At 31.3% G+C, this 16,629-nt stretch overlaps 1 pseudogene; it reads left to right on the forward strand.

Moving 5' to 3' along the window:
- Positions 1–437: 437 nt before the first annotated feature.
- LOC11406242 (epidermis-specific secreted glycoprotein EP1-like) lies at positions 438–10,071 on the forward strand (annotated as a pseudogene).
- The last annotated feature ends 6,558 nt before the right edge of the window (positions 10,072–16,629 follow it).

Below are 16,629 nucleotides of genomic sequence, written 5' to 3' on the forward strand. Positions count from 1 at the left end.
CAAGGCAATTTGTTTTACTTATTTTATTTTGGTTTGTTTCTTTTATTTTGTTTTTGGTTTTATTTATATAAAAACCGAAAAGAAAAAAAAAATCATTGTGATTTAGTATAGTTTTAATTTAATTTTCCCTCATATCTTTATTTTTTTTGTTTTGTTAATTTTTCAAAAATATTTTCTTATGTTTTTATTTTATCTTATAGTTTAAAATGCCAAGAAAAAAATGGAACAATTGTTGTTTGTGTTTATTTCTTTTGTGCAGTCCAACAAAAGGTATTTTGAATTATTTCTATGTGAGGTGCATTTTCAGGTATCCTACTCTTTGACCCAAAAATAGAAAAAAAAATTGCCAGACTCAACCAATTAGACAAATAAGAAGATATCATAGTAGCATCTGTCTTACTCTCGGCGATATTGATTTTTCATCCGAAAAATCTGAGATGGGAGATATTCTCTGTATCATACTTGGAGACTATGGAATGCTTTACAACTTGGAGGAGGTATCCCTTGGGTTCCAACCTGAGAATCCAGTCGCTTTCGACACCAATAATTCAACCCTAAATGCTCTTAAGGACAACCAATTCTTTGGAAAATCTTATAAAACCACAAAACCACCCAGCGTCTCAAAACAATACAAGAGACTCGGTTTGTTCGGATACTTACTCACTGGCCACACAAAATTTTGGCTCGAAGAACTTCCAAGTGGCACAATCGCTACTTATGACCAATTGAGAGGCAGATTCTCGAACTTTTCTTTCCAATCATTAAATACTTGGAGAAGAAGGAAGAGATTTATACGTTTATCCAGCAAAATGGTGAATCAATTTATGACGCTTGGGAGAGGTTAAGATTGCTTTTAAAAAGATGTCCTTTGCACAATACGCATGCTCTTGGATGCGTCATCATGTAGTTATGTATATCAAATCAGCTGCAGAAGTGAGAGAACTGATTGACAACATAACCTTAAATGAATATCGCTCACAAGATGGAGATATAGATATACTACGAAAGAAAAAAGATGTATTCGAGCTATAGATCCATGATGCATTTCTTGCTAGAAACACTTCTTCGTTCTCCTCTCCTCGACATGATTCATTGACACGATTTCTTTATGCGCAACTCCATTATTGATCGTGTTCATAACCTCGTACCTCGTAGTGGTTGTCGGGGATTAAGAGCAGTAAATTGTGGGTAATTCATCATTATTCAGTCCTACTACGCATGTGATTCCGTTTTGAGCCTCCAACGACAAATTCTAGGTTAATGGTCTTTAGAAAGAATCAGCTCACTCGCTTGATTTTTATGGCATCACCTATCCTTCACTAAGCTGAAGTGCTTACTCTCTTGATTGTTGCAATAGCCTACATGCTAAATTATACTAACAAGGACAGTTATTTTTAGATGTAAACATTTAAAAATCCAGATTTTCTAACCAGAATAGACCGAGAACCAAACAGGAGATAACCTAAGCAATGATAACATAAAAAATGATATCAAAATATCCATGCGGAAAGAGAATGTATTTAGTTCTTTAATCTTTTTTTTTTTTAAGGGAACAAAACTCATTGCATTGCATTTCATTTACAATAATTGTTTCAATACAAGAAGGGATATGATAATAAATGACCGGACTAGCTAGAAATGTAGGCTCTCTTGCAAGCGCATGAGCTGCTGCATTTGCTTGTCGCCTAGTGAACTTTACACTAGAGTTGATGAAGAAAGCGGAAAAGAGAGCTTTACAAGATGCAATGACATGTCCAAACTCAGAGAGATCGTCTTTACTGGAGCGGAATGCATCACAAGTAATTTTAGAATCAAGCTCGAAATCGATATATATATTATCTAACGACATGTCACTAAGCCATTGGAGAGCTTCAAATAAGCCCATGACTTCACCAACCGTAACTTGATGTAAACAAGGAAAACTCATCATTTTAACTTTTGCATTGTATAATCTTCTTATCATCTTCAACCTTCTTGTCTGCTCCATTTATACTAACACGTTCTGATAAAATATTTAAACTCTCACTCTAATGCTTTTTGTTGAGAGTATTTTCCCACGGTGGACTTGTACCGTTCTAGAAAGAGCTTGTAAAAAAGCTGCCTCATATGTTCGGAGCATGTTTTGAATGAAAAATTCTTATAAAATATTAACATTTTATTACGATATTAAAAATAAAAATAAAAAGTTAACATTGAAAAACAAAATTTGGGTTACTAACTTTGGAAAGAAATTGATTTTTCTACAAACCTTATCTCATCCAAATATACGCTTTAAATGCTACCATGTTCAACTAAATCAAAAGCAAGTGATAATATATATCATTTAATTTTTTATTTTTTATTTTTGGTGAAGATTTAATTATTTTTTTTTGACAAAAAATTATAATTTCCTATTCGTTTCAAAAAAAAAAAAAAATTATTTCATGTTGTCGCGGACAGCTAGATAGAATAGAACACGACAATATATTCATTTGGCATCCTTCTCATCCATACTAGAATGGTGAATACAATTATAATGTTTGGTTAGATATACATTCATTTAATCATTCAAGATTATGTCATATTTTTATATTAATTCTTTTAAAATAAATTTAAAAGAATATGGAGGAAATTACAGAATGATAAACATATTCAATGCTCCATTCCAAGTTGGTTTTTACAACACTACCCCAAATGCCTTCACTCTAGCACTTCGAATGGGACTTCAACGATCGGAGCAGCTTTTCTGGTGGGTGTGGGAAGCAAATAGAGGCAGCCCAGTTGATGAAAATGCAACTTTTTCATTAGAAGTTGATGAAAATCTTGTGTTGGCTAATGCTGATGGAAGAATTATTTGGCAAACAAACACTTCCAATAAGGTGTTATTGCCTTTAGGTTACTCTCAAATAGTAACATGGTTTTAATTGATACTATAAAGGTAAATTTGTTTGGCAAAGTTTTGATCATCCTACAGATACCCTTTTGGTTGATCAATATTTAAAGGCTAATGGACCTTCAAAACTTGTTAGTAGGCTTTCAGAAAAAGAAAATGTTGATGGTCCTTATAGTTTGGTTTTCGATCCTAAAGGGTTGACTTTATATTACAAGAGTAAAAATTCACCTAGGCCAATTCCCTATTGGAATTCATCTAATTGGTATTCATTTGAATATGAAAAATTATCATTAGAAAATGTCACACTCATATCTAATCCATTTGAGATTGGAATGGAAATATTTTTTGTGAATGTTGCCTTTCTTGGTATGAAAGTTTTCAGTGAGCCGGTTAATAATAGCACTTTAACATATCCAAGGCTTGGAATTGATGGTAACATTAAAATTCACACTTATTTCTTTAATTTAGTTATTTTTTTACTAGTGGTTTTAGATTGCAATATAGTTGGTTTGTCTCTGTTCTCTACTTGGAGAAGGACATGTAATATTTGTACAATAAATTAAGAAGTGTGCAATTGTTATTGTTTGTCTTAAAAATACAATCCATATTTTCTCTTATTTCTTTTGATCTAGCATGCATCATCGATAATAAACATACAATCCATATTTTCTCTTATTCCTTCTCTTATTTCCATGAATTTGATTATCATTAATTAACGTTGTATATACGTGAGCAAAATGATTGTAATTGTTGAGAAAATTGAAAACTAATAGAAAATGATAAAAGGGAGAAAATGAGAGAAAATATTGAAGTCTGAATCTTAATTTTTTGATTACTTGTTAATGAAGCTGTTGCAGTTATGTATGGTGATTCTATGAGATAGTATAATAAGATACCATGACCAGAATTGTGCTTGACATATCTAATTACTATGCATGCAGCTTTATAGTGTGAAAGTGTTGGTGCATGTAAGAATTGACTTATGTTATGTCTGGTATGTAGTGTTAATATAGAGAAGTCTACCAATAAACCTCATGTTGGTTTTGAATTTCTAAATTGTTAGTATTTTGGATTTCTAAAGTCTACTTTTGAAAAAGAATTTTCATCCACCGAAGTTATTATTGGGCTGAGTCACGATCAGGTTGCTCTCTTTAAGAAATTTTGTGACGCTGTCCAAAATTTATGTAAGGTAGACTATCAATCACGTTGTCTCCAGGATAAAAAAGGTTCAGCTACAACTGTGCGATTAACTATTGCATTATAGCTAATCGTTCGAGAATTACACCCTTAAATATGGCTATTAAGGTAATTCGAATTTAACATTGAAATCATTTTAATATGGTATTGTGACCACTCTCTGTTATAGTATTGAGACCACTTAATCATTCTAACATTTAACTTTTCTAAAATATTGATATGGTATTACCACCACTGAGTTATAGTGCTACCACTATTCTAACCTCTAGCTACTCCAAAGGTGGAAAATTATCAAAAAGATATATATATATATATATATATATATATATATATATATATATTTTATTCTTAATTTCGAAGGGACGTTATTATTCCTAAAAAATGACTACGATTTTAAAAGTACTCTTTATTCCAAAGGGATATAATTTATTGAAGGGACTATCTAAGATCGTTCTTAATTCCGAAGGCACATAGATCTCGAAAGGGACTATGATCTTAAGAACAGTTAATATTGAAGGTACATAAAAGAGATGGGAGAAGTGGAACGGGAGTGCATCGAGTAGAAAGAGGGAGATGAGGAAAAAAAAAAATCTCGATAACTCAATAGAACTCTTTGGTGTGTATTTGTGAACCAAGTGAAGGCCTCTGTTTTATATAGAGATTTTGTAGCTCAATTTAGCTACAAGTGTGGGAGCCAATCAGTTCAAGGACTCTTGTGGATATGACAAAAATAAACAAACCCACAAAAGGGGAAGAAACAAACAAATTGGATATGAATGAATGAGAGATAAGAAAATCAAATGGATTCTCAATCTTATCACAACCAACGTAAGCAAAAATTATGGAAAGTGGTATGCTTGAATAAAAAAAATAATTACTATTATTTTTATCATTATCAGGTACTTAAAAATTAAATATCATAATATAAATACTATTAATATGTGTGTTCTATTTTATGTGGGACCTCCAAACTCTATTTTTTTCAATTCACACAATATTGGTTCAAAGTCTCATGACTTGGTGTTTGATCTTCCAACCTTCCAATTTCCTTCAAATTTCACACAACACTAGTTCAAAGTACTTTTGTAGCTAGGTACTCACTCCACATATAGTATAGATCTCATTAAGAGTTTCTATTATCTCATCCTCTTGTGGCTGCAAGAATCATGCTTCTCTAATTTTATCATAGCATGTTCTATCACATCATGACTTGTTATTGCCCATTGAACCTATTTCTTGGGATCTCTAGTCATTTAGGATGGATTACCATCACTTGTGATCCATGGGCATTAGTCTCATCCTATTGGATGTGTGTAGGACTTTCTGTTTAGTTATTCCTTTTGTCAAAGGATCAACTAAGTTTTCATCAACACGTACATGATCTACATTAACCATTTCTTTAGAGAGTAACTAGCTCTCTAATTCCTTTGTGTTTGTGTCTTAGTTGTTGTCTCTTACCATTGTAGTAATGATTCTCAATTTTATAATAGTTGTAGTACTATCACAATGAATTAACACAGTTGGCAACAATTTTTCTACAAGAGGATCTCAACTAGCAAAGCACCTTACCAACTTACTTCTTCATTAGTTTTCTATAGTTCTCTTATCTCAGATTCATTCTATAGTGAAATAAGTAAATATTGTATTTTTTTTCAAGAAACTGCTCATCTGGTGATACTCAATGTGTAGCCACTGGTAGCTTAGGAATCATCCATTAAAGTGTTCCGTCTGTATCATGCAAGTACAATAGGATACCGACAATAATCCTAGATTCATGGTATTTTAAGGCATCTCATGACACTTCCAATAGCATGGATATGCTTCTTACTTTGTCTACTTTTAGACTTGCATAAAAGTCCCACGACATACACATATGTTATTTTAACATCATCTTCAATGTTCTTGAAAAGTTTTATATTTGAATAATAAGATGCGCTTGCAGGTTTAGAGTCAAAATAATTATATTTTCAATGAGATCTTCTCAACATAGTGAGATTGATCCAAAGAAATTCTCTTTCTGTTAAAGTAATCTTGATACCGAAAATTACATCAGTTTTTCCTGGGTCTTTCATATCAATGTTGTTGCTCTACAATGATTTCACATAATTTATAGCATAAAATTTGAACTAAATATGAGCAAGTCGTCTACATAAAAATATGTGATTGTACAAATGTTATTTTCATATTTGTAGTAAATATATTTGTTACTTTCATTTGCTTTATACTCATTTGATATTATTAGATTGTCAATTTTTTCATGTCATTTCATAGGAGTTTGTTTTAGACCATACAAAGATTTATCTAACTTCCATATCATGTTTTCTTTTAATTTCCATGAATAACAAAGCTTTTAAATTGTTTCATATAATTTTTTTCTTCTATTCACCATTAAAAAACAGTTTTTACATTCATTTAGTGTACTCCTGTTGAGTTATGAACGTCACCTAGAGAAAAGGTTCCAAATTAACACGATTAAACAAACACAAATGAGTTACCATAGCAAAATATAATACTAATTTTTGGCATAAACATACGTGAAAGTCAACAATATAAGGTATGTGACCGACCTCTTTGAAACTGAGAAAAAAAAAAGTTTCTTCATTCAAAAAACATAGTATGCAGCTGTCAACAATATACTCCTTCCGATCACATTTATAGACAAAAAAATTACTTTTTAGATTCATTCAATACCTAATATATTTGGTATATATTATAGACCAAATATATTAGATGTTGAATAAACTTAAAAATTAATTTTTTGCTTATAAACGTGATCGGAAGGAATAAATAACAATATATTATTTTAAGAAAAAGAGTGGAGCATATAGAGGAATAAGTAAACACTATCAATAGAAAAGTCAACAAAATAAATGGTACACAATTTCTTCAAAAAAAAATAAAAATAAATAATGGTACATATATAATTATGGAATTATTTGCACATGCAGCTGTCCCAGCTGCAGGGCTCCCCAAATCATTGACTTAGAAAATTGTAATATAATCGAGTAACCTTTTGATAGGAAGATAACTGATTATATATCACGTTATGATACGCTAACCATAATTTAAAATCACGTATAATTGAGGGCGTTATATTATCTTATATAGTTGATTCAACTTATCAACCATGCATCATGCCTATGATAAAGACCTCAACTCATGCCACATTAAAGTTCAAGAATTTTAATATGTAATTAGGTGAAGCAGTTGAATAACTACACAAAAAATAGAGAAGTACTTCGAAAATTCTAGAAAATAATATGCCACAAGTCAACAATTTCTTTCATATAAGTAATCTCAAACGTCAACCATTACCAAAATTCATTATTGTATTAGTGATTTAAAAGGATGGTAATTGATAATTAAAGATGATATTTTGACCAAATAATTGATAAACATGGTGTCATGACAACAACTTCTTTTGCTTAGGTTTTTTTTTTTACATTAGTTGATAAATAATATAGATAGTTTTTCAAACATTAGGTGGCAGGAGCCCACCATTGCCATTCTATATATCTATCCCTAAACTATGGTGAATGCTAAAAATACAAGGCGAATGTTAATGAATGTTCTTGAAACATTAATTAAAATGTTAAAATTCGTAAGTTTGTATTAAAAAGTGGCGTAAACATTGTTAAAACAAAAGTAAAAATTTATATTTTTAAAATAAAATTTTTATTGATAGATTTTTTAACCAATGTCATTAGACACTTGTTAGCGAGACACAAAATATAAATATGTCGATTTTTAATGTTGTGCTGCTTATCTTCAACATAATGTTGTGATGCAAGGATAATCACCCTCACCATTTATGTGTATACACTTCTTTTTTTTTTTCTTTTTTTTTTTGGTACAATACACTTATAATCTAATAGGGACAGTTTTGGATACGTCTTGTCATTATTTAGAGCTTTTATGCCAATGGGATATGCTTTTTGCTTGATTTTATTGACCAATGGGATATGCTTTTTGCTTTTCGATACATCTAATATACGTTTGGAATCCATAATTTGCTTGAGAAATTCACTCAAACTGATGCACCAAGTCAACTTATGTTTGGCCAAGTCAACGTATCCCACCGAAAACTCCAAAATGTGAAGCAAATGGGAAACCAAAGTTGAGAACGTGAGCTTACTCACTCAGCCAAGTGATACGCAAAATTGAAGTCAAAATAGCAAAGAGACGGGTCAAAAGGAAAAGGTGGAAAACTCAATATATATACACCACTTGGAGTTAATGGAGAAAAAAGCCGGATTTTTTTTTGTCTTGTAGTCTAGTGACTAGAACTCACATATTTAAATGTTGAGAGTGGGGTGTCCGATAGGGTTGGGAATAGGTCAGGCCGGCCTACAGGGGTCTGGCCTGTTTATTAAAAAGGCTAGGCTTAAGCTTTTTAAAAAGCTTATTTAAGTAAATAGGTCAGACTTAGACTATCAAAAAAGCCTATGAAGCATAATAGGCCGGCCTGTTTATGCATGTAAGGCTTCATAGTGGACTTTTTAAATAGGCTTTAAAGCTTTATAGTGAAATAGGCTTTTAAGGTCTTATAGTAGTGATAGACAAGTTTTACACTGAAATAGGCTTTGAGGCCTATTAAGCCTATTTAAAAGTAGATAAAATGGAATGTTTAGTGACTTTAATAGTAAGTAGACCTGTAAATAGGCTTTCAGACCAGGCCAAAAAAATAGGCCTATGAAAGGCCATAGGTCAGGCTCAGGCCTGCAAATTTTTTCGTAGGCCAGACTCAGGCCTATCAAAGTCTGCCCTGGCCTGGCCTATTCTCAACCCTAGTGTCCGGGGTTCAAACCCCAGCCTCAATATAAATTATGCAATGTTCCTACCGATTGAGCTAAGCTCACGGGAATTAAAAAGCTGCAAATTTTAAAGATGGGAGATCGGAATAATCGTTAAATTGAATTTTTTAAAAGCCTTTTTTTTTTTTGTGATGTATGGGATTCGAACCCTAAACTTTCCATATACTATATATTATTTATATCAACTTAGTTAAATTTACGATGACTTATTAAAGATCCCTTAAATTAAGGTTGATGTTTTGGGTGAAAGGCAAATTATTTATTGATCAACAAAAAGAACGTTGAGGTTACTTATTTGAGTTGATATCATCAATCATAATAACTTTTGTATTTCACTGATTAAGATATTTGATGTCCTTGTCAAAAAGAAAATACAGAAAAAATTGATGTCCTTAGAATCATTAAAATTGTTTTCTCCTTATATATTTTTTTTGTGAAATCGTTAAATATTAAGCTCGTAAGTAAGATTCTATAAGGAATTATTTTTTATAGAGATCAAAACAATATTATTTAAGTTACCAAAAGTAGTAAGATTATTTAATCTATCATATGACATAGTAGATTTCAAATTATCAGTTCCCATGAGCTTAGCTCATTTGGTAAGGGACAATGCATATTATATGTAGGGGCCGGGGTTCGAACCCCGAACATCTCACTTATTAAGGTGAATTTTTCTAGCCACTAGGCTACTTGATCAAAAAAAAAAAAGATTTCAAATTAGTAGACAAAACCAATTAATCATTTTTCAATTGAAAATATAGCTTAGTTAGGGTTTCCTTAGAGTCTTAAAAAAATATTGCAAAATGATGGGGATATCTAGGATAGGAGATCTCTAGTTAATATGAGCATATTCGCATTCTTTCATCTTTCTTGACTGAGAGTGTGAAGTTTTGTTGTTTGTCGAACTATGGCTGATTTTGGATGTGGGAGGGCTTTCATTGGAGGCAAAAGATGAAGAAGGTCTAAGTTTCATTGTTGGAGAAGTAGAGTTGGGCCAACATGCGATGAGTTTTTGTCTTATCGATGGTTTCTTAACGATCATCTGATATGTTTCAACGCAATGAAGGTACAATTAGTGGAGGTTTAGAGGCCAATGAAAGGGGTGGCAATCAAGGAAATGTCATCATAGCTGTGCCTCTTCCAATAATTTCATGCTTTGGACATGGAAATGGTTCTAGAGGAGGATGATGGTCGGATTAGGTAAGTGTACCAAATTGTTTACCAAGTAATAAAGTGATAAGTAGAGTATCATATCCACATGGATTGTCGTTTCGTCTAAACAGCTCGTGTTACTTATTTTAAGTTGACGATATAAAATAAAAGAGTTAAGAGTTAGAGATTGCAATTTTTATCTGTTTGCAACAGAGCAAGTTACCTGGTTTGGTTGCAGAAAAGTAAGCAGCGGTTAGGACTCTTTAAATCCCCCTATTTATTTTGTTGGATTTAAATAACATTCATGTCGCGTTTAGTTATCTTAAGTAGACAATACAAGTGATGAGACCGTTGTGACGTTCTGACCAAGTCGATTTTCAAGCTGCACTTGCTGATCGCACGGTGATCCTTACGTGCACTGTCTTGCTAATTCAAAGATAATTGAAAAGGTCAATGTTCCCGAAGGTCTTCCCATCCATGAAACTGAGGACACTCATAGCACATTATCCTTCTCCCCTCTAAGTAGTTCTACAAACGGGCAGCTCTATCAGCGTCTACCTTACCTAAAGGTCGAGGATAATGGTCTTACTAGGTTTGCTCCCCTTGTTGCTTGTTTTCCTAATTAATAACTAGTTACATCCTAGGTTCAACATATTTTACTCAATATTAGTAATGTCACCTCCTAAGTACTTACTACTAGGGTCAACTCGCTTTCTGCATATTTCGTCTAGTTATTAATCACTTACTTCCTATACATGTAGTTATTAGTATAAGGATATAAATACCAAGATATAAGTTGTAATATCAATGTTAGGTCATGTCACAACCTAAATACCTAATCTAGGGTGGCACTTCGCCAGAATAAATTAATCCTAATAAAACTTAATATCGAACCGAAAATATACTGAAATAAACAACATTAATATTAAATAATTATCCAACAAAACAAATAGAGGTTTCATGTTAGAACCCTAGCCTATAAATATCTAGTTACACATGATAACTAAGACAAAATACAAAAAGATAAAAACATATTCTAGAAAAGATAGGAGAAGATAGAACTCCTCCTTGGCTCCTAGAATCACCTTCCTCTTGAACTGCTACAGTTCTGAACGAGAAATTGTGAATGAGGAAGACGGTATTTATAGGGAAAGTATTCACCTAACTTGGGCTAAAAATATGGGCTTTCAGAGGCGAATAAGTCACAAAATGTGACTTTTTCGCAAGGAACTGGGCGCTAGGCGCCTCAGCCATGCACCAGGCACATGCGCCTTGCATGTCTGGGCGCCAGGAGCCCCCATGCATGCGCATGGGCGCTTTAGTGCAAATTCTATGCTGAAATGTCTATTTTCTTCTCCTGTTGAGGTGTTTTCATCAAAGTAAAATGTCTTGGAACTTGGGAACATAATTCCTCCCTTTGTAAAGTCTCCTAAAGCCTCTTGAATCTTCATTTTTCACCTTCCTAATGACCGTATAAATCTTCAGATTGGAGCTAACTCGTAAGCAAGAGGCGCTTTGCTTGATTTGCTTGATTTCTTCGTGAATTGCTTTAAGAACACCCTAAAATTGCTATGTTTCGGGAAGAATAGAATTACAAACCCAAATATAAAAAACATTACAAATGTCGCAAAATCATAGACAATTGATCTAATACTCCGATACTTTGATAGTAAAACCTACTAAAATAGACTAAAAAATATGCTAATAATAACGTAAGATGACATGTCATCACAACTCGAAACTAAAATTGTTGCTTGTCCTCAAGTAACAATAGAAAAACATATAAGATCCATAAGTTATAGACCCATGGCAATCTATAATCAAGAGTATAGATTTAAACAAATGATCATCTAGAACTTGCGATAGATTTCAACGAAATACATCTAAAACTACGGGATGGAATGTTTTTTTTTTTTGTCAAGTAACTTAGTGGCTAGATTCACACACATTATGTGTAGGGAATTCGGAGTTCGAACCCCGATCTCTACACAAATTATCCCTGGTAGCTATCAACTGAACTACACTTACGGTATTGGATGGATTGTTTTTAATTAATTGAATTTCTCACATGGTCAAACTATTTAGGACAACAAAACTGATTTTATTAATGTATTTCCGTTCTTAAGTTGATTATTGATAAATCAGAGTTCCTTATAAGATGACAAAGGTTACTTACCTTGTATTACACTTTCAAAATTTTAATTAATTTTGACTGTACACGATAATAATCACAAATCAAACACACTTAACTATATAATTCTTATGTTATAGAGTACATAAAAGAAAATGCATCTTATTGGTATGGTGGTACCAATCAAATCTTATAAGTTATCCTTCAATCATATAGTCTCACACATGCACAATCTCAAGATCTCTTTCAATCGATGTAAATATGATTCATTTCATGTATCCCTTTTCCTAAAAACATGTCGAGAGCCACTCTGTCTTATGTACCAACGATCACTCTTTACCCTCTTCCACACCATAAGTGTCACATTGGTGACCTTTTAATTGGACCAACCCTGCAGGAAGCCATCATTTGGGGAAACTAATTTAGATTGTGCCTAAAATCATTGGTGCAATATTATTTGAATCATAGTCCCATAATCACAATGCGACTGATAACCACATAGAATCAAAGACATCAATGTAGATTAACAATAGTCAACATATCATACTAAACTCAATATCATGTTGTTATCGACCAAATGACCTTAATTTACTGTAACTTTGCCAAGCCGGTAAACATACCTCAGGAATAAAAAAAAAATTGATACTCAATCCAAAATAAAATATAAGCAAAAATAATAGTTTTTTTTAAGGAAGCAAAAATAATAGTTTCTTTTAATTTATATATATATATATATATATATATATATATATATATATATATATATATATATAAATTAATTATTTAACCACATTCAATGACTTTTCAACTACGACTTTTGTTTATATTTTATTTCGAAGGGAATACACTCTCATTCTCCACGAACTCTACAAACTTAACCCAAAACTGACTTGAACATTGAAGTGTTTGTATACATGATTATCGACACTCACCTGTTCCGGATCCAAAGTTCTTCTCAATTAAAAAACAAATCCCACAGCAAAGTCGGTGTAATACACAAGCAGCCTCGTTCAGGGTAATATTTTGGATTTCAAATTAGAAAAAAAAAATATAGTAACATTTTTAAAACAAAAACCACATGGGATGTATTGTCTTTGTAGAAGCATGTACGAACGATTATTATCATGCCAGCCATTATTTAATCATATTTTTTTCTGTACCATCGCATGCTTAGTGACTCGTAGTTAGTTTCTTAGTAGTTCCAACGTAATCATAAATTAAAATATAATTAAAAAGTTGCAATATGGTTAACTCATGTTGAGTCATGATGCACCATCAAAATTCAAACCAATCAATGGAGTCTATTACTCTATTACCTTATAAAATTAATTTTTTTTTTTATACAAGCTTATAAAAATAATATTTGAAGTTGAAAAACTGTGTGCTTAGTTCCTCTGATTTACTTTTTTTCTTTTGTCAAAATGTTTAATTAAGTGAAACAGAGAAATGGACCATCACGACAATGACAATAATATTATAAATAAACCAGGTACGAATAATGTCTTTATTTTTATTCAATAATTTTTTGAAGAATCTTTTGTTCAATAATTAATAATACAAAATTCAGTTCGAAAATTTAATAATACAAAATGACAAATGCTTTTATTTTAGAATTGAAAAATGAAACACTAGAAATAAAATAAAACTGTTTTATCTTGTGTAGAGATAAGGAAGTAATCCAAACAAATATAAAAGAAAAATGTACCTACTCCTTCCATCTAAAATGCTTAAACATGTATAGATTTTCATTTATTCCAACAACAATTTATTAAAAAGAAAAATAACGAAAAACTATCAATTCTTAGTTGTCGAGCTCATGATCGATAATCTATCCCTACACATTCGTAGACGGTAGGTACAAGTTGTACTGTGTTTGATTGTACGGTTGTCACCATAACTGTAGCATATATTGCTTCTCGATATGAAAACAACAAGCTAATACTACTAGCTTCCGGAAAAAACACATAGTTGATGCCTTTTTATCGCAGAATCAAACAAATACTTATAGCTTGTTTGGATATGCGTTTTACGCCTAATTATCACGTCTCAAGGCAATTTTGACGTGAAAAAAAAGAAGCTATAAAATATAGCATCACACCAAAAGTGGGTTTGCAGGCTTCCCATCGCTTCAACAAACACACTTAGTATATGATAATAATGTTGTAGTTTTCTTTTTAACATGTTATAGACACGAGTTTTAACCGTGATTGATTTTTGTTAGAGAACTTGCTATGCACACAATTCTTTTTCTATAAACAAAAGTTAGAGGTTTATTTATTGTTTAAGAAGTTTGAATCTCAAACCATTTAGATAAATATATTGTTGGTTGATGATGTCGTAGCTAGACAATATTAATAAATCTTATTTATCCATTTTTTTCATCAATTTTAGACATTGACGAATTATTATAGCTGAAGCATATACCATATACATAAACCCAAATTTTGCTATGAATTGTGGCAACTTTTGTAACAAAAAACAAAAGTTTATCAAATAATTAATGTGTATTTAAACCGATAAAAAATATAATAATATCAAAATAGGCTTAATAATGCGTACAAAAATAAAAACTTTATAATTTTTTTGTTAATCTTTTTTAGGAAAAAATAGTAGTATCAAAATAATTATTAATTTTCTTTTAACCAACTTGTACTGTTCTATTAATGTTTGGTTTGAGACTTTGACGTGTGATTTTTGTAAGATCTCATTCAATTTACTTCGATGTCAATTTCAATAGAATACTCATCGAATAATCTCTCATAAATGAACGGTGGGATTGAACTCATTGAATTAGTCGGTTGTTTTCAATAGGAATAGCAAGCTTATTAAGATAAGATAATCTTAAGTTAAGTTGGTACTATTCTGTTATTTTGTCCCGTGAGTATCAACGTCAAAAAAAGAATGTTATTAATCAAACTTAAAGCCTCCAAAAACAATACAACCCCGACATCAGTGTTGAATGAATATTTGTCTTTAGCAAAAGCAAAGAAACCCAATTTGTGGTGGAAATGAAAAGGGATGCCATGATGGATATATATATATATATATATATATATATATATATATATATATATATATATATATATATAATTTTGTTCATTTAATCTATCTATTTTCAAATTGCTTCAAAGATCTTTTTCTTCCATTTTTCAAACTCAATTTGGTATTCGTATATGTGTAAAAAGGATCAAAGATTTCAACATGTTGCATTAAAACACGTGTTCATGACATTAAAACTAGTCCAAATTGGAGAAGCTAATTGTTTTTTGGTTGATAAACGAATTGAGAAGCATCTCTCAAAACTCACAATTGTGAGGTTCTATTTATTCGAACTTTTATGAAAGTGATATTGTCAGCTGAGTTAGATCTTATAATTGAAAAATCAAACTTCACCACCATGTTTGGGAAAGCTTTTTAACACTACATAGTTGAAAGTTTGACTACGATTACACTCCACTACCGACTGCCAAAGAAAGAGTGTATTGGTTGACAATAAATAGTTCATGATGCAATTCGCAATGAAAAGCCTCACGATAAATAGCGCAACTAAGAGTGAATTTTTATTTCAAAATGGCCTTGATTAGTTTTTTTAGGTGAAATATATTTTTTTGGTGGTGTCTGAGATTCAAACCCTAGACCTTGCATATATTATGCATTTTCCTTACCAATTGAGTTAAGCTCACGGAGACTTAGGTGAAATAGGTTAGTTAAACGGTGTATATAAATCCAATTAATTTTCCTAAAAAAAAATTCAAATAATTAGAAAGAAAACAAACCCATCATGTATTAATCATAGTGAACCAAATTTTAACCCATTTATACCATTTGATAATCGGTTTCAGTTGTCAACAAAAGGGTCCAGGTAAAAGAAAAACCAATTTTAATGTGTTTCAATGACATTAAACAGGTGGATTTATACAATTTTCGATAATAAACACACAATTTCGATACTATTTATTTTCCCCCTTTTCAATAGGTTCCCTCGAAAATAATCAATCTTATTTGAAATTTGTTGAAAAATTTGAAAAATTACTCCCTATATCAATTATTATAATCACATTTGACTTTTTTCACTTGTATTAAGAGGTGTGGTTAATAAATTTAATGTGTCTATTTTGTATATATTGATATTTCAAAGATATCCTTTTTATTTTTTATATTTTAAGATAACTCAGTAGTAGTACCATTAATAAGATGTTTGTTTGAAAAAAGAATATAATAAATAATTGCGTATAACAAATTCATGAAGCTTTTTTTTATTTTAGGGAAAACTCATGAAGCTTATATTTAGGGATTAAAAACTCTTCAAAGGGGTTTGTAACTTAGAAGGGAGCGAGTATACTTTATAGTTTAACCCAATGTTCATTGGTAAGAATTATACTCTATTTCGTTATGAGTGTCATTATTGCCGAAAAAGAACCCCAAAAATAAACAATCGTTATAATTTAAAAGTGATTCGAGAC

The sequence above is a fragment of the Medicago truncatula genome, chromosome 2 (assembly GCF_003473485.1).
Source record: "Medicago truncatula cultivar Jemalong A17 chromosome 2, MtrunA17r5.0-ANR, whole genome shotgun sequence".
Classification (NCBI taxonomy): domain Eukaryota; kingdom Viridiplantae; phylum Streptophyta; class Magnoliopsida; order Fabales; family Fabaceae; genus Medicago; species Medicago truncatula.